Source organism: Macrobrachium rosenbergii, chromosome 49 (genome assembly GCF_040412425.1).
Source record: "Macrobrachium rosenbergii isolate ZJJX-2024 chromosome 49, ASM4041242v1, whole genome shotgun sequence".
Lineage (NCBI taxonomy): Eukaryota > Metazoa > Arthropoda > Malacostraca > Decapoda > Palaemonidae > Macrobrachium > Macrobrachium rosenbergii.
Window position 1 is genome coordinate 28,853,606 of NC_089789.1, and position 20,000 is coordinate 28,873,605.

The 20,000-nt window shown below is 34.4% G+C and overlaps 1 protein-coding gene and 1 long non-coding RNA gene across 3 annotated transcripts in view; one reads left to right on the top strand and one right to left on the bottom strand.

Moving 5' to 3' along the window:
- The window catches only part of LOC136832216 (peroxidasin homolog), a 44,214-nt gene extending 26,823 nt beyond the window's left edge, over nucleotides 1-17,391 (bottom strand). The window contains exon 1 of one of the 2 annotated variants that reach the window (XM_067093047.1): nucleotides 17,271-17,391. The gene's annotated coding sequence lies outside the window, so the exon portion shown is untranslated. Of the gene's footprint in view, nucleotides 1-17,081 lie in introns of both variants that reach the window. The other variant, XM_067093046.1, reaches the window with a different exon arrangement.
- LOC136832217 (uncharacterized) overlaps nucleotides 1-20,000 on the top strand; it is a 106,937-nt gene that overhangs the window by 33,595 nt on the left and 53,342 nt on the right. The gene's annotated exons all lie outside the window — the stretch shown is intronic.

Consider the following 20,000-nt stretch of genomic DNA (forward strand, 5'->3'; position numbering starts at 1 on the left):
AGTAAAACGAAGATCTAACTTAGTGAGATATGTTAATCCTATGAGTATATGTAAGCGCATGTATGCACGCACACACACAAGCACACACACACATATATTTATATGAGCGTGTGTGTTTGTGTGTGTTGTGAACTGTCTGCTATTTCCTTCAGAGATTGTTTTAATATCTCGGCGTGCTAAGGACGAGTGCCTTGACTTCCTTTCTGTTAATATACCATAGTGCCCATACTGCCCAGAACAAAAGGAGTCAGTCATCTTTTGCTACCATTTCTCATAGGTCTGAGAAAGGCAGAAATACTATTTTTTCTGTGGATTTACTGCTCATTCATATAAATGTTTACTGTGCTAATTTCAACTTGGCATTACAATTGCATTCTCATTTCTTACATATTTCGAAAGTTTAGCCTAGCTTGATTGATACGAATGTTTGTGCATTTGAAATTATAACAGACCATTGAATAACAAAAACAGCTCCTGTTAATGAATATGACAGCGAAACGATAAATTTTGTCCGTGGAAAGATTAAATGAACGCACAGCCCATTAGTTTCTTACGCTTTGTGAATGAATCTATTCTCCCGGGGTGTCGAAATTATCCGTCGTTTAAACAGTGCGAGGATGAATGCACTAATTACTGTTATTAATCTCTCATCACAATATAATTAAAGCGAAATGCAACTTTCCACGGGTTTGCCTATAAACATCACGGGCTAGCGCACTCTCATTTAAGTTATCGTACATAATCCCTCTCATTATGATCCATTGCCGCTTGTATCACACTGGTTAGGGTCTTGCAAATTCCAATGATACTTGATATTTAATAATAATCCCTGTTTTGTCCGGCCTGGAACCAATGCGAGTGACGTCACAAAATTATATGCATTTAGAATGGACATGGGAGAATTTTCTAAATATGAGACAATGCATATTGGGTATGCTTATCCACGAGAGCACGCAAGCGCTTTAGTTCAATATAGAGATCCAATGTACGTATAAGTGACAATTCGGTGTCTACTCCATATAGGTTGTAATGAAAACGAGATCAAGTTCACTGTAGTTTAGTCATGCGCAATGGTTATGTTGTATGAACAATGCCAGATTATGATTTTGTACATATTCGACTTTTGTACTTTCGTCATTATAAGTACTTCGAAAACAAGGGAATGGTGAAAATGCTTTAACATTTTTTCTGTTCTTCTTTCTTCATCCTCTTACTGTGATGGTCATTGGTTTGGAAGAGGGACGATAGCAGCCATTCGCTCCTCCTAAGGTGAGAAAACAGCCCTGTTTAGGGAAGGATTGTTTTCCGTACTGCCGGAGGCCCAGGAAAAGTTGTATTGAAAAGATCTTGTCCCGTCCCGAACTTGTAGTTCGTGCATACGCCATGAGGAGTTTTGCCCAATTCACTCATTCTTTCATTCGTTCTTGTTAATGTCTTTTGTTGTTTTCATCTGTCGGAAATTCAACTATGACTTTTCCAACTCAAATATTTAATTTTTCACAAAAAATGTACTAGGTTTTCTATCTTCCAATCTGTATATTTTAGCTTAATGCCCTCGTGGCATTAAGCAGAGCTTTGGCAAGCTATTGGCAAGCACTGTGCACTAAGAAAATAAGGCCGCAAAGAAATAAAAATACGACAATTGGTAAACGCCATTCTTTAATTATTTACTCAACTGTACTCTCTCCGTTCTCCACTTCTTTGTTACCAGGGCGGTTGGTTTAAGTCTGTCCCGAATGCCCTAATCTCAAAGTTTGGTTGAAAATATTAATTGATCTCGTGGCAAAGAATGCTACCATAACCCGAGTTTGCCGGACTCCTTTAATTGCTAAAGTTTGTCAAACAAAAATCGGATTATTATTATGCTCTAAGTTTGCGGAATATCTTGAGATTTTTATTTCTTGTGGAATGCCTTAATCACGTAAAGTTTTGGGGGGAAGGTTTCAATTACTTAATTACTAAACTGTTTTTATTTATTTTTTTCTTTTAGTATAATTAAAAAGCGCTGATGGACTGTATGAAATACTGATGCAGTAATGGACTGTTTCTAAATAAATTTTGCGTCGAAAGACTCCGGAGGAATTGATGACGCTGATGAAAATTGTAGTTGCTCGCCTGAATTCCTAACACGGTAAATAAAGCTATCTTTTGTATATTTGCCTCTTTACTTATTTATTTCTGTTGGTATTTTGTTAGTAGATCAATGAGGTCTCAATTAGTTTTGGAATATTACTAGTACTCAGAAATTTATATATATATATATATATATATATATATATATATATATATATATATATATATATATATATATATAAATTTCTTGAATACTGGTAATATTCCAAAACTAATTGAGACCTCATTGATCTGATAACAAAATACCAATAGAAATAAATAAGTAAAGAGGCAAATATGCAAAAGATATAACCTTTTATTTACCATGTATATATATATATATATTAATTTATATATGTATATATATGTATGTATGCTATAGAAATGTATGTATGTATGTATATACACACATAAATACATATTGTATATATATAAATATATAATCCCTCTCTCTCTCTCTCTCTCTCTCTCTCTCTCTCTCTCTCTCTCTCTCTCTCTCTCTCTCTCTGATAAAGTGTAACTTTACATATTACTGGGGTCGATAAAGAATTAAGACTTCAATATGCGATCCATAGGGGCAATTCAGAATTCCTCATTAATAAAAGATGGTTGAACGCAAACGGGAATAGAGAAAATAATTGAACAGATTTTTTTTTTATGATTTATTGCTTTTTTCAAGGACTGACAGTAGTGTGAGCAAAAACTATTACGCTACTCTTTAAATCGATAATCTTCTTTGTCTAAATTATTACGGCACTAGAATATTCATTTGGTCTTCATTAAAACGATTCAGTTATAAATTGCCTGATTCATTTATTTTTAGTTTTCTGTAAAAGAAAACTATTGAGATGGCTTTGTCTGTCCGTCCACACTTTTTCTGTCCGCCCTCAGATCTTAAAAACTACCGAGGCTAGTGGACTGCAAATTGGTATGTTGATCATCCACCCTCCAATAATCAAACATACCGAATTGCAGCCCTCTAGCCTCAGTAATTTTTATTTTATCTAAAGTTAAATTTAGCCATGATCGTGCGTCTGGCAACGCTATAGGACAGGCCACCACCGGGCCGTGGCTGAAAGTTTAATGGGCTGCGGCTCATACATCATTTTATGCTGTACAGAAAACTCGATTGCGTGGAAGAAACTTCGGAGCATTTTTTACTTGTTAAGATGTAGAATAGAATAGAATATAGAATTTAGGCCTAAGGCCAAGCGCTGGGACCTATTAGGTCATTAAGCGCTGAAAGGGAAATTGACTGCAAGAAGGTCTGAAAGGTGTAGCAGGAGGAAAACCTCGCAGCTGCACTATGAAACAATTGTTAGAGAGGGTGGAAAGTCAGATGGAAGAAAGAGAATATGAACGGAGGTACAGTAAAAGTAATGAAAGAGGTTGCAGCTAGGGGCCGAAGGGACGCTGCAAAACCCTTAAGTGATGTGAACAGCGCATTGCGTGAATTTTTAAGATCTAAATGATTTATTGATCCGTTTATTTTCAGATGTATAATTCATTATTTCATTCAAATTTAATTTAAGTCTTTTGTCTTCGTTATTCACTTTTTTTTTAATAGGATTATACTTTTAAAGGTTTCTGATGATGACTGGGTTTATTTACCATTACTGTTTGTGGTGCGCGCCCACCTCCTTATTGTTCATTAACTCTGCCAGCAACCATCTATCCAGTCCCATCTGATGGAATCGCCTCCTTCGCTGAATATCAGTGCTTATGTCATGCGCACAACTTACAATGTCTGACATACCTCTTCTCACACATTTCCATTTCTCTTCGTCGCCATTATACTCTCTGTCTCCAGAGACATTAGTCAAGGACACTTCATTTCCCATCATTATTTTGTGCCTTGTCTTTTGAGTAAATGCCCTTAGCCCTTGACCAAAAAGTCTTCAACAAGGCAGTGGAAATGCACCATAGCAAGGATATTATTTCCATGTATTCTGCCTTTTCACAAGTTTTACTATGATCCACATGATATAAGTCTCCATGAAATGAAGATTACGATAACAGTAATAAATTCTACCATTTATTTCGTAATTATCGCCGTTACCGTCAAGTGATAATGAGCTACGGATGGAAAACCTGCGATATTGCAAGCTTCGGCTAAATGTAGAGGTCCATTTTGCCGTCATCTGTTTGGACTTTCCCCAGACTCATTTCAAACAATATTTTGATTGGACGAAACTCGCCTTCTGGGACTTCTGTCAAAAGCCGTAGGGATATGAGGCCATCCAATCTACGTGAAATGATTTTCAATTTTGACCTGTCGCTCATATGAAAGGTGTAAAGAGAGAGAGAGAGAGAGAGAGAGAGAGAGAGAGAGAGAGAGAGAGTTGAGGGAAGGGCGGGTGAGAGTTTGATATCTGGCGTGAAGGGACGAACAGATATTGAATATATTGAATTAATTGTATGATTTATCTTTAAAGGAAAAGGCTGTACTCCTTAGAAAGGTGTAAAGAGAGAGAGAGAGTTGAGGGAAGGGCGGGTGAGAGGTTGATATCTGACGTGATGGGACGAAAAAATAATAAATACAGTTTTGTTATAAAATTATATCATTTATCTTTAAAAGAGAAGACTTTACCGCTTAAATGGCTTTGGCTTCGAAGGCAGACAATACAAAATTGATTTTATCGTCATGAATAAAAAGCTTTAGCCTGCTTCCGACACTGCTTTCGTGCTTTCTAAAGATTTAAGCCATTTTTGTTCTAAATCTTCTCGCAGCCAACAACCCAGAACTATTTAGGATTTACTCTGTTTAACTCCATGGCTACTAGACTGTGTGAGTTTTTACTGACATTAACAAGTAAAACTTGCGCCGAAGTTTCTTCGGCGCAATCGAGTTTTCTGTACATCGTATGATCAAGGCCACCGAAAATAGATCTATCTTTTGGTGATCTCGGTATAATGCTGTATAAGCCGCGGCCCATGAAACTGTAACCACGGCCCAGTGGTGGCCTGGCCTATATCGTTGCCAGATGCACGATTATGGCTAACTTTAACCTTAAATAAAATCAAGACTACGGGGGTATGTCCGTAATTTGGCATGTTTGATGATTGGAGGGTGGGTGATCAACATACCAATTTGCAGCCCTCTAGCCTCAGTAGTTTTTAAGATCTGAGGGCGGACAGAAAAAATGCGGACGGACAGACAAAGCCGGCACAATAGTTTTCTTTTAAGAAAACTTAAAATCAATCCGACGTCCATATTCTCGACACAGTGAAACAAAAACAAAAACAAAAATTATAGCTCCTATTGTAATATCGGTAATTTGAAAAATACGCGCAATTAATTAAAAAGTTTTCCTCTCGTGACAAATATACTGCTTTCATTATCATAATTTCAAACACCGAGGCGAATTTTTGCAAAACCAACAGCTGCTGATAATTTACCATAAAATTTATTCATCACTTACTTACCAGCCATTAAAAAAAATCACCTTTCAGACCAAATAGATAGGTACTATAGCTAATAATTAAATAAAAACAGCCACTGGCGAATGAAGAACACCAGGTATTACAACTTTTGCAGCGTTTGTCACCAAGAAAGTTACATTATGACGAAAGTTCCCATGCAAGTAATAGTGGTGGTGTTGTAATGGAATGGGTGAGAGAAATCGTGGAATAACTTTCAACAAGACTAAGAAACCTCACATAAGTAATTACAGTTTGTAAACATTGGTTTTTCAAACCTTACTATGACCTAGGTCTGTTACTAGATTGCAAGTATTGATTATTTAGGATGGGCTTCCTAACCTAATTCACCTAATATGGACGATTCAAGCTAAGCGAAATGATTACATGTTTACACCATTGCAATGGTGATATGTCGGAAGAAGATCGTTCACTTGGGAAACCGTTACTGTAACATGTGTCTAATAAACTTTATTATCATCATTATTAGTTCCCAAAAGAGGGTGATCATTTATAAGGAACAAAAGTAAAATCCCATTATTTGCCAAATTGAGACTCTGCAGACAGGGACACACATCTGTGAAAGTAAGAAGTATGAAAGATAAGCAAATTAAAAGCAAGCAATGAAAGCACGAATTAGTGGCAACAGCTGCTGAATAAAAGAATTGAAAGAAAAACATAAATCAATGTATATTTATATATACATATATGTGTATAGATATACACATATGTATATATGTAAGTATTATGTATTATGTATACATATATATATATACGAGTATACATATACATACGATGACTGTCAACTTCACACCCCCTCCGTGACTCTACCCCAACATTTCTTGATGAAAAAATCGGTCGCCACAAATCAGGATAATCATAACAGAATGAGGACGACGATAGCTAAGCGAAGGTACTCGTTGTTTTCAGTTCCTGTATGTATGGACATATTTTTTCTTATATTATATATATATATATATATATATATATATATATATATATATATATATATATATATATATATATATATATTATATATATATATATATATATATATATATATATATATATATGTGTGTGTGTGTGTGTGTGTGTGTGTGTGTGTGTGTGTGACTCAATAGAAAAAAATGGCCTACCTTAATTTTGAATGTGTTGTTGCTTTTGATAAAAATATTTCTTAAAATTATTTTGAAAAACGAAAAAATATTTTTAGAATAATTTTACTTTTTCTCCAGAGAGACTGATACGAGTTATATCAAAAATAGGTAGCAAATTTTCTCTACCTTCCTTTTTACTTTTCCTCCAGGACACGAAGATGACGTTATCCAGAAATCCAGTGGAATAAATATTCCAGAAACTATTATGAGGCACCTCATTCTGGACGTGGAATCATTACACTCAAACGGCCCTGTAAATGGCGCCCTAATTTCGTAATGGTAAATTAACCGCGTGCGGGGACCATCAAGCTGTGTAACTAATTTCGTGTAATCTTTCAGCGAGAATTTTTACAGCTAAAAATTCGACTGTAGCATTGGCAGACCAGTATCTCCCCCTTTTAGCCAGTGTGTATGTGAAATACTTTGAAACTTAAATTCTGATAGGATTTGGCAGCTGTCAGAATTTAAATTTCAAAGTATTTCATATCGAGACTGGCTAAAAGGATGAGATACTGGTCTGCCGATGTTACAGCATCTCCCCCTTTTAGCCAGTCTCCATATAGAATAATTTAGAACTTAAATTCTGATAGGATTTGACGGCTGTCAGAATTTAAGTTTCAAAGTATTTCATATCGAGACTGGCTAAAAGGAGGAGATACTGGTCTGCCAGTGCTATAGCATCTCTCCCTTTTAGCCAGTCTCTATATAGAACACTTTGGAACTTCAATTCTGACAGCTATCAAATCCCGGGACAAGATTTGGCTGTGATACGCCGATGTCATCATCACGTTTCGGGATGGCAGCTGGGAAGGTTGTGACCTTTCTGTCAATAATCTCACTAAACGTTTTTAGTTGTCGTAATAATAAGGGAACCATCAAAGTACAATTTCAAAATGCACTGATAAGAAACATTCTCTATTTTCTTCATTCATTTCCTCGGCTACCATGACATTTTAGTTAAAGCTGGGGCATCTTGTATCCTTTTCCTTAGAAGAATGGGGATATGTTCTTAAGGTTACTTGAGACAAAAAGATTCGAGCTAATCCATAAACAGCTCGCCCAGCTACTGTGCCGTATGTATGTTACCGAAAAAGCCATCCAAGTCCCCAAAAGAATGTATTTTCGAAGCAATGCAGAGAACAACAAAATGGAGTTAACAACAAAAAAAAAAAAACTTCAGTACCTCGGCGATATTAAAAATGTGACTAAGAACATCGAATCTGATAACCACGCGCTTTTTCGCGTCCAAGAATCGTAAGTAGTTTTCTTATTAACGTAGATTATATCAGAACGAGCTTGTTGTGAAACTTGGCACTGCTGTCTCCCCTACCCTTCCGATCCCTTACCTACCCCGCCCCGCACGGGGCGGACAAACAAGTTTGCAGGAGGAGGGTGGATGTCTCCCTTACCCTCCCGTTCCATACCTACCCAAACAGGTTTGCAGGAGGAGGGTGGATGTCTCCCCTACCCTCCCATTCCCATACCTACTCCACCCCCATCGGGGCGGACAAACCGGTTTGCAGGGAGTGGGTGGCTGTGTCATGTCTCCCCTACTGTCACCCTGGGCAGGACAAGCAAGATCCACTCGGATATTATTGTATATATTATAGATGAAAGAGGAACTGAACCCAGTGATTACAAATTACCGTGTGGAGGTTGTGAGAGAGTTAATGTGGAACAAACCGGACGTTCCCTATGGCAAAGATTAGCAGAACATTTTTATGTTATGTATGGCTTAGAGAATTCGGGGATTTTCGTTCACCTTCGTGATTCTAGGCATGATATGAAATGGAGTAAGTCATCTTTACTATTTAATAGTGTCTGCCCATGCAAGAAGATTCTGGAATCAGTCATCATAAGCCAAACAAACAATAAGGACTTGCCAGAAGGGCTTTGGAAGGCAGACGTCATGGAGGAAACTTTCCTGAGTCCTCTCATAAAGTTTTTTAAGACTTGTAATTTAATTGACAGAATATAAATAAAAAATATAGATAAAAACAAATTCTTCGGGCCAGTCCTGTGAGAGCTGATGATCAGTTCAGTGGTCTGGTAAAACTGTTTTAATAATAATAATAATAATAATAACAACAACCTCTCATTAAAAAGAAACTCTAACCAAGACGATTGCCAGATAACCATGACTAAAAAATAAAATCCCAGGTCAGAACGTCTCTTCTCTGATTCACCTTCTATGAAGAGTAACAAGCAAACACTCCTTTTGAATAAAAGCAAACCCCAAGCCCATTAAACTCCAAAAGTCCAGACCACTTCAATCAAAAATGCATTTTTACACCCGATATAAATATTGACTTTCTATCACCTTTCATATTCCACCACGGCGAGGACCGATGTACAAGCTCAAAAAATAGTTGTTTATTCAAAGTTTATAGTTTATATATATATATATATATATATATATATATATATATATATATATATATATATATATATATATATATATATGTATGTTTATTCGTTATATATATATATATATATATATATATATATATATATATATATATATATATATATATATATATATATGTGCATACTGTATATACATATATACTGTATGTATATATGAAAAGAAATCAAGGAAAACAGGGGCATAAAATGAAGTGATGACGCCTGTAATATCCTGAATTAAATTTAAGAGATAATGATCCAATTATAAATGGAAATTGAAAGGCAAGAATTAAGCAAGACGTAAACAAATATTTAAGGCGAGTTACTTAAACAACGCGATAGGAATGACGAAAACTATTGGAAGATAACACTAATAATACTACTATTAATAAAGATTGCTATTCTTATAGTGTTATAATTATAATTACTAATATTGACATCATTATCATGAACAATAATTGTTTGAATTTCAAATAATGGTAACAATAACATCACCGTTTTTGCCACATTTTCAGTCGTCGATATTAATTTTTATATCTGTGATCAGCATCGTCATTGTCATTATCATTAACAACCACAACAACAACAACGATAATAATAGTAATAGTAATAACAGTGCTAAAAAAAAGGGGGGTTTTAGAGAAACCCAAGGGAAAAAAATCCCGGCCAAAATAGCGAAAATTCACATGAAGGCGAGGCTATTAAAACTAAGATTAAATCTCGAGTTTCATTTTCGGCAAATAATTAAACAAATAGAGAATGGATGCACGGATGCGCCATTGAATAAGCGGTGCTGTGAAGTGTATAGTCCTTTTCATTAACAGACATCTACGTTTCCTATTTTCTAGTTAAATGTATGAGGGCGATATGAGTGTCGCCTTAATTTATACACACACACACATATATATACAGATAGGTAGATAGATTCTTTATTTATATATATGCATATATATAATATACATATATATACACTTTGGCAATTTTTAAGCTACAAATATCACTTAAATCGGATTCACTTCACCTAGGGAATAACGTGCTCTCAAGGACAAAATTTCTTCTATACATACATATATATATATATATATATATATATATATATATATATATATATATATATATATATATATATAATATATTTATATATATATATATATATATATATATATTGTGTGTGTATGTATATATGTATATCCATATATATTGGTGTATGTATAATTATGATAACCACAATGCTCTCTTAACTTTCCGAATTACCTCGCGGTCTTTGGATGCTCTTGTCACTACCAAGCCTGAGATCCAAATGCAAGAACATGAAGAAATTCTGAGGTCCGCAGCGGGATTTGAACTCGCATCCGGAGTATCAGAACTATGTTGTGTGTATGTGTGCGCATTTGTGTGTGTGTGTGTGTGTGTGTGCGCTTGTCTCGGTCTCTTATCCTTTTGGCCTTGACTACCCCTGCCAAGGCAAGGCTGAGGCCACATCAGGCAAGACTGAGCCCTCTCTCATTGGCGAAAGTCCCCAAAATGCAATAAATATTTCATTTAAATGTAAATAAAAGTATGGAGTCAACTACTTCTAACCCGCTGTGCAGCTATCAAGGTTTAATGCATTTCAATGTGAAATACCCCATGTAACAGTGGAGTTTGGACTGAGCTTAAAAAAGAAAGAAATATACTCCCATTCGCTATAAACTAATTCCAGTTTGAATTGTGTGATGTCTCTCTCCTTCGTGGTACTGACAGGGGTAAACTATGCTATGTATACTTATACTTAATGGAATAATAAAGGCTACAACCAGATTTTCTACTGCATCACCTATTGATACTTAATAATGTTTCTGAGTCTGATCAAATACAAAACTCACTGAAACAAAATTTCAAACTTCATTTGAAAAATTAATGTTTACCAGTTCTCAGATTTTCTGAAACATCCGCACCAAAATCTTTTGCTTTTTAAGGTAACCTTTCATTAAATTCTGTTATTGGTCGGATGTTTATCGTACTATAAATCTCACCTAGAATATCACTGAAGGACTGTGCAAATGTACGTTTAAACTCAGTCTTTTGTACTCAAGATATATGTGAGTGCGAATTTAGCGTACTTCAATAATAAATGAGAACTATATGAGCCTGGCAGTGTACTTCAATAATAAATGAGAACTATATGAACCTGCCAGTGTACTTCAATAATAAATGAGAAGTGTATGAGCCTGGCAGTGTACTTCAATATTAAATGAAACTGGTATAAGCCTGGCAGGAAGCAACTGTAAAATGCTTCGATATTCAAATAATCTGTCCCTAGCTAGAAACTTGAAACATATCACACCTGTATTAAATTAATTTCTAGTGCGTAAGGTTTGCAGTGTTTAAATGTTGCTCGTGTCAATCACACGAAACACACAAGTCCCGCGCGTTATTACTTTTTCATCTGATAAAGCGCATTCCTGCTTGGTACATTTGAAATGGTGTTAGTTGCATCAAGACCAAATGACAGCGCATTTCTGCTATATGAACTTACAGTCACTATTATTTCGCATAGTACAAAAGCTGCAATTCGCGCTGTTACAGATTATTACAAAATTCATTTGCATTCAACAAAGTTTTATGTCATATGAAACGTTCATTTAATTTTCCCTTCTCGAATGTGATTTGTATGTATCCTATCAGAACGCGTCGCTAAAACTGGTTAAAAATGAAACAGTTAAAACTAACTTTAAGGAAAGTTAAGGTAAAGGCCTTACCTATCCAGAGTATCATTTTAAGTACTGTGTTTCCAAATAGCGGTGACACAAACTGCATAGTGTTGTTGCTTAATGTTAAGGTTCCTTATTGGAGAGGTGGGCATAGTTCTCAGCTAGCACGCTGCTGGCCTAGCGTTTGATTCCCCGACCGGCCAATGAAGAATTAGAGAATTTACTTCTGGTGATAGAAATTCATTTCTCGTCATAATGTGGCTCGGATTCCACAATAAGCTGCAGGTCCCGTTGCTAGGTAACCAATTGGTTCTTAGCCACGTAAAATAATTCTAATCCTTCGGGCCAGCCCTAGGAGAGCTGTTAATCAGCTCAGTGGTCTGGTTAAACTAAGGTATACTTAACTTTTTTTGCTTAATATTAAGCTGGTGTTATGCCAGCACGGGCTCTTGCTTCACAGAGCAGTTGGTTATTCTATTTCCATTCCATTCCATTTCCATTTCAATGAAGAATTTACGAAACTATAATTTCAGGAACCCACATTATATCCATCTGTTCCATTTGGGAAGACTCCTTTACATTAATGGCCCTCTGAGTGATTGATATATTTATTGACGTGTAGCTATCTTAAACTCGGACTTTAAATGGACGGTGTGAACTTACTCACAATTCAAAACATAAATCTTAATGGTTTACTCTACTCATTCTTGATCTCGGTTGGTGGGGAATCGAGTACCACCCATATATATATATATATATATATATATATATATATATATATATATATATATATATATATATATATATATATATATATATATATATATATATATATATACTCGTATATATAAACTTTTATCACACACCATGAAATTTTTATTCACAGACATTAAGCTACAGATGTCGTTATCATCCAGTTCGCTCTACCTCGAAATAATACCGAAGGGGAATTATAATTGACAAGTGGTAGTCGCCTCTGGATTCCCCTTCAGTAGTGTTTCTGGATGTTAAACGACATTTGAGCTTAACGTTTCTGACATATATATATATATATATATATATATATATATATATATATATATATATATATATATATATATATATATATATATATATATATATATATATATATATATATATATATATGTGTGTGTGTGTGTGTGTGTATACACACGTGTGCCTGTACTTGTGTATCTGGTTTGCTATTACCACATTGTTGCTCTAACTACAAACAGTCTTATAGCCACTTCATACACTATGTGACTTTATAGAATGTTGTACAAGTATTATGTATTTTTGTCAAAGTGGCCTCGAAACGCAGTGAGTGTCTTGGACAAGGTGTTATGCCTTTTGGTAAATGAAAACTTCAGTTCTATTTATTCCTTCGTCTTTGAATTGGCTGTATTTTATCTAGACATACTGTTGATGTTGCTTAAAAATTCAACGGTTAAATCAATGCATTGGCATTGGCATTGGCTATAAAAATAAGCATAAAAGTTAAATAATGGCTTATCTGTCATGTCATTATTTTCGTAGTGCGTTAACACAGTCTGCAGTACATTACGATCAATCATTTCTGTAGCCTCAGTTACATGCATTTGTTTTGGTTCGGTTAAATTTCTTCACACTATTGACCCTTTCATTCTGGTAGAAATCTAAATCCGGACTCTGAGCCCAAGTGTCGCCCACGCACAAATTCTCAGACATCGAATCCTACGCGGGAACTCGAGCTCGATCTTGGTCTGAAAACGAGGAAGGAGGTAGGCTGGAAGAGGGAAAAAAACGACAACTTCGCCTCTTCGTGGAGGGAAGGTTATAAGAATCAGGAAAAACAGAATCAGATACAAAATTTCAAACCTAGTCAGCAGACGGAATGTGAAAGTAACTGAAGTGTTTCACCCCGAGAGGATTACAGATTTCCACAATTTCTGGTTAAAGCAGCGAACCGCAAAACAATATTGCTGCCTGATAAAAAAAAAAAAAAAAACTGCGTTTGGAGCAAGAGCCCGTGCAGGACTAACGCGAGGTTAATCTACAACTTTTCAAAGGCAACACTGATCATTAATACTCGTTATACTCTGTCTCAACTCCGGAGACCCACTCTGAAGAGTAATGCAAACAATGTGTGAATAGGACAAAGTAGGACACTGCAGACAATACTGAAGATCCCAAGAATTCCTGCTGTCTTCATTTTACTTTGCATCCATATCCTGCACTCTCTTCCCGCTTGGCTGTCCAACTTCTCCAGCTTTACTTGGTTTCAATTTTGCCTTTCCAAGTAAGAGCAAATCTTTCGGGAGAGCACTACGAGTCTCAAAATTTCGTTCATTGGTCGCGTTAAATACTACAGCCATCATTAATAGATTTATGTGCTGTAATTGCCAATTATTGTTTTCTTTGGCATTTTTTCTATTGAATAAAAGAAAGACAAAAACGAAAATAGTGAGAATTTTGACAGATTTTATTTACAAAAATAAAGGCGATTACTTAAGCTGAAAAATGTTAAGAATGGAGAGTAATTTTTCCATTATTCTGGAAAAATAAACTCTAGAGCTTTCTAGTAAAATGAGCTTATTCACTATTACAATTATAACATTCCTTCATTGAAAATTATGACGACATTCCCAGGTTACTTCAACAATTGGACGATATAAAACATTTATTACAGAAAATTCTCAATCACAGTTTTAAACTTTTCATGTCACTCCGTCAGATCATGATATCAGAAATACAAAAGCAAGATTACTAGAGGTAGTGTGATCTTCGAATTCGTTTCGTCCAACAAATCATGAACTTCTTCCATTTTCTGTAAACTTCCATGAATTAGGTAAATGTTGTAACTCCGGCTGTGTAAATGTAATGAAATTGCTTCCTCGCTTTATTAAAAATGCATGTGGAGTCTCACGCGAGAGAACCCTTAACACCTCTGTACGTTTTTTAAGGATTTATTCAGTTTCATCGCTTCGTTCTAACAAATAGTTTTTTTTTTTACCTTTATTGCTACACGAGAACAAACAATATAACTCTAATATTTTGTTCTAATATTTTATATTTTATAGATTCACCTTTATAGCTACACGAGAACAAACAATATAACTCTAATATTTTGTTCTAATATTTTATATTTTATAGATTCCCATTTATAGCTACACGAGAACAAACAATATAATTCTAATATTTTGTTCTTATATTTTATATTTTATAGATTCACCTTTATAGCTACACGAGAACAAACAATATAATTATAATATTTTGTTCTAATATTTTATATTTTATAGATTCCCCTTTATAGCTACACGAGGAAAAATAATATAATTCTGATATTTTATTCTAATATTTTATATTTTATAGATTAAAGTTAACAAATGAACTTTCAATATTCTGTATTATATAACTTTGTCATAACTCGTATGTTTATGAAATAAAAATTATAGAATGGTGATAAGTTAGTATCTTGTACAGTATTTTATATATACTACGTTGCCATGATGATAGGTATATATTTCTTATATTTTTCTATATGTTATAGCTCCATAATAACAAACATATTTTCATTTATTTTTGTTACATGCTGACCAGAATATTCGTAAATTATTTTATGGTTAACGCTCTAGCGTGTGCACAGCACATTAATAATAAACGGCAAGGGTAATGAAACTTTAAGCGACAATTATTTCGTTACTTCCAGTTAATTTTATTTCAGCTTACAAATGCGTGAAATTCTGACACTGATAATACTCGACTAAAAGTTAATTGAACTGAATTGAATATAGAATTTAGGCCAAAGGTCAAGCACTGGAACCTACGAGGTCATTCAGCGCTGAACCGGAAACTGACAGTAAAAGGTCTGAAAGGTGTAACAGGAGGAAAACCTCACAGTTGCTGCACTATGAATCAATTATTAGGAGAGGAGGGAAAGTAAGATGGAAGAAAGAGAATATGAAAGGAGGTACAGTAAAAGGAATGAAAGGGGTTGCAGCTAGGGGCCGAAGGGACGCTGCAAAGAACCTAAGTAATGCCTACAGTGCACCGAATGAGGTGCACTGACGGCACTATCTCCCTACGGGGGCTAAGACTTAAAACGCACAATTTATTCAATGTAAAAGGTCTCCAGGTTCGGATAAATGGAAGTGGATTAACGTGGAATTTCGAGAAATTGAAATTTCAGCAAAGCTTATCAGTTTAGGCCAAATCACAGAGAGGCGTCATAAGTCTCGAAAGCAGGGAAGATGTCTAAATTACAGCAAAATTGTTTATACAGACTTTGATGCGATATGATCTGAGAATATTTTAATCTCTTATTTACACTTCAGTAGGTATTAAAAATACTTAAAACAAACTTCCTGTAGACAGGTTAACCGCTATATCCGTGTAGCTTCTGCACTGATGTATTATATATACAGTATATATATATATATATATATATATATATATATATATATATATATATATATATATATATATATATATATATATATATATATATTCACACACATATGCATATATATGTATGTATATATACATATATGTTTTATATATATACATATATATATACACACTTATACATACATACGTTTGCACACATAAATACATATATATATATTATATATATATATATATATATATATATATATATATATATATATATATATATTGTGTGTGTGTATTTCATATACATATATAGCCTATATGTATATATTTTATATACACATATATATATATAATTATATATATATATATATAAATGTCTTTTATTGTAATACCACGGCATAATATGAAGATAAAATGACCCATAAAACTCTATTTGAACATTGCTGTTATATTTCGAGCACTTCCTCCTGTGCCCGTGTTCACTGGCACAGAAGGAAGTGCTCAAAATATATGGTTGCAAATGTTCAAATAGTGTTTTATGGGCCTTTATATCTTCATATATATATATATATATATATATATATATATATATATATATATGTTGTGGGTTAACTTCAAAATCTTAAAATGACAATCTTCATGTCTTTTCTTAAGACATTATTATTATTATTATTATTATTATTATTATTATTATTATTATTATTATTTCAACATTATCAAACTTTTGATGCGGGGATGCAAAAAAAAAAAGTATTTCAAAAACACTCGCAAATACGTTCCATGTGTCCAAAGTAAAACTGTTACCATGCTGTTTGATAATAATTTATATATCATCACAAAGTTTGTAATGCTGCTTTAGATTTCCACAGGTACTGGTAATTTATTTTGTAAAGTGTTTAAGTAAGTCAGCAGGCATACTTACATTACTTAAGCACACAAGTTTAACATCGAGTCTATGAAGGTAATCAAATGTTTGTAGTAGTAGCAGTTATCCATTTCGCAAAACTTTATAGATTGACAAAATATTTTTAATCTCAATTATTAAATATTAATTATCTTAATGGAAACAGGTAAATATTAAGAATCTAGACATAAATTTCAACACCACAACATCAATTTCCATAGCGTCGAACTATCTGTCTCGAGAAGCACGGGAGGGCAAGAGGGAATCGCAGGAGCGAGAGCGAAACGTCATCACAAAACGAAAGCCACGGGCACACTGACTGAGTCGCTCCGACTCGCTCGCGTTCTGCCTCTCAAGTTCAGCTAGCTCTTCCCTCTCTCACTCTCCCTCTCTCTCTCTCTCTCTCTCTCTCTCTCTCTCTCTCTCTCTCTCTCTCTCTCTCTTTTACTGCCAGTGCCTTACCTCTCCCTCCAAGCTGCTCCCCATCGTTTAACTTCTCTCTTTCTCCTTCTCTCTTTCACCCTCTCCGTTTGGAAACACCTGATGCATTTGGCAGAGTACAAATGTTCCAAGTTGACCGTTTTGTGAATTGTACAATTGAAATATATATATATATATATATATATATATATATATATATATATATATATAATTTGTGTGTATGTGTGGTGCGTGAGCTCTCATTTCCATGCTTTGGTACCTTTAGACCATTCAATTTTTGGATTATGTAATATACTGTATATGAAAAGGCTGATTTTATGACATTGTATCAGCCAAAGGCAAAATTAAGATTATGTTTCAATTTCTCTATATTGCGTTGGGGACTGCATTTTCATTAACAGGAATCACTTCCGTAATTCAGATTTGTTCATTTCCCTCAATTATTCATTCGTTATTTGTCGTACAATAGCTTGAATAAAACGCGGGCAAATAATAACATGTTTTATTGCAGAAGTTAAATCAGTCGTATCATGAACCCCCGTTTTTACACTTTTCACATATTGGGGATCCGTGTAATAGATTAGAGTTGCTAATCTACATATTCATGTATACTAAAAATCATTATCTAGTGCAGTGGTTCTCAAATATTTTGGCATCGTTACTACCCCGTGGCAGTGGTGTGATAGATCACCGTTACCCCCACCCCATTCCTCGTCAGTGATGTGAAGTTGTAATATAAAGGAAAGAAAAATAATTGAATGCATAATTTCTAATGCATTTTATATGTAAGAAATTAATTTTCTTTTATTCAAGTCTTAAGAAATAAAGAATTTAGATTTTAGACATTATTCCTTCGACAAAAAATTAAAATTAAATAATTGTTCCTTTCCTTACAAATTGGAATTAAAGTGCCTCGTTACCCCCCAGAAACGTCTTCATTACCCCCACGGGGGTAATTACCCCCAGGCTGAGAACCACTGATCTAGTGGTTAAGGCATTCACCTCACTAGAAAGAGGTTCAGGGTTCGAATTTTAAGTGACATGAGAAAGTTCCATTCAAGTTATTGAGCCTTTGTTGTCATAACTGAATTTTATATTCCTTGTTGTTACTCGACTGTTTTGGGTAGCAGACGGGTCGGTTTTGAGCCGAGCGTTTGGATAACAATCTCTTTCCAAAAGATATCCTGAATCAAACATTTTAAAATGAAAAGGTATTAGGATATGCTTTTGATATGGCACGGCGGCCGCCGGATTGGTGGAGAAACTACTGTTTACTATCTCATATATCCAGTGAAATAAATGTGATACTTCAGTATTGTGAAACTGGTGATTATGATTTCATATATATATATATATATATATATATATATATATATATATATATATATATATATATATATATATATATATATATATGTATATATATATACATATACGTATATGTACTTATGTTTACACGGAAGTATACACAAATACATATACATGTAAATATATATGTATATATAAATACATATATATATATATATATATATATATATATATATATATATATATATATATACACACACACATATATATATATATATATATATATATATATATATATATATATATATATATCAATAAGTACGTTGCTTATGTGCCTGCATATAGAATATATATCATAAATCAGCAATTTTTGCCTCTACCACTTAAATGCCACGGGTTCCATAGCTATTCATAGCTATGATAAGTGTTTCTTTTGCTTGACAATAATGGGAAATTTTTCACATTACGTATAAATGAAAACCCAACTGTGCCAGAGCAGATAATTGGCGAGTCTTGATAAACGTAGTTGGCAACCTTTGACTACCACCAGACTTCAGGGGAATCTTATTCTCTCGCAGGGATGTGAGTCTTGCAGCCCCACCTCTTTACCACATGCTTGTGAGAAGACCATCAATCTTTCTTTCGTCCTCTTCAGCTTCTGTTTCAGTGTGAACGGACTGGTAGTTGAAAAATATTAGAAAAGAATTTGCAGGGAACATAAAAATTTTTTTTTTTTTTTGGGAATGACACCGGTTCTGTGCCTACAAAAGTCGAGGATTTTTCCCTTACTTTTGAGTAAGGTGCCATGCGTCCTACCTCCCGCCCCCTTCTTAATTTCCCTCTCTCACATTCGCAAATACAAAACCAGCCCCGAAAAGCGAACGTGAGAGAAAAAGGAAGATTCCTTCATTTTCCTCCTTTCATTTTTGCAACGTCATTTTGACTGATGTTATGAATTGTTTTTGAGGTTAAAGGGAGAATTTTACCCTGACAATACTTTTGGGTGTAAAGCAACCAATTTCGGCCTGTCTTTCTCACTTTCCATTTCTGTGTCCACGCTATTTATTTCTTTGTTTTCCACCTTGTTGCGTTTGCGCGATGCGAATGTCTGCGTCGCATATGTTTGTGTAACTGCATTTATTTTTGTTTGTATTTGGGCATATGTCATCCGCGAGTATTTTCTGTATG